Raw genomic sequence first — 248 nt, 5'->3', positions numbered from 1 at the left:
TCCGTGCTCCCTCACACCTACCGCGGCATCGCGCTCGGGGGGCCGGGCCGGCCGTCGGCGTGTCGGTCGGTGTGTCTATCGGTGTGTCGGCGAGTCTATCGGTGTGTCGGTGAGTCTATCGGTGTGTCGGTGAGTCTATCGGTGTGTCGGTCGGTCGCTCGGCGGGCCGGCGGGCGGAGGCGGCGGCGGCGCCCCGGCGGCTCTATAAAGGGGCGCGGACGCCCCGTCCGGCGGCGGCGCGGCGGGCG

Source organism: Onychostruthus taczanowskii, unplaced genomic scaffold (genome assembly GCF_017590055.1).
Source record: "Onychostruthus taczanowskii isolate IOZ18803 unplaced genomic scaffold, ASM1759005v1 scaffold89, whole genome shotgun sequence".
Taxonomy (NCBI): Eukaryota; Metazoa; Chordata; class Aves; order Passeriformes; family Passeridae; genus Onychostruthus; species Onychostruthus taczanowskii.
The sequence above is the reverse complement of the archived record's forward strand: the minus strand, read 5'-3'. Positions refer to the sequence as shown.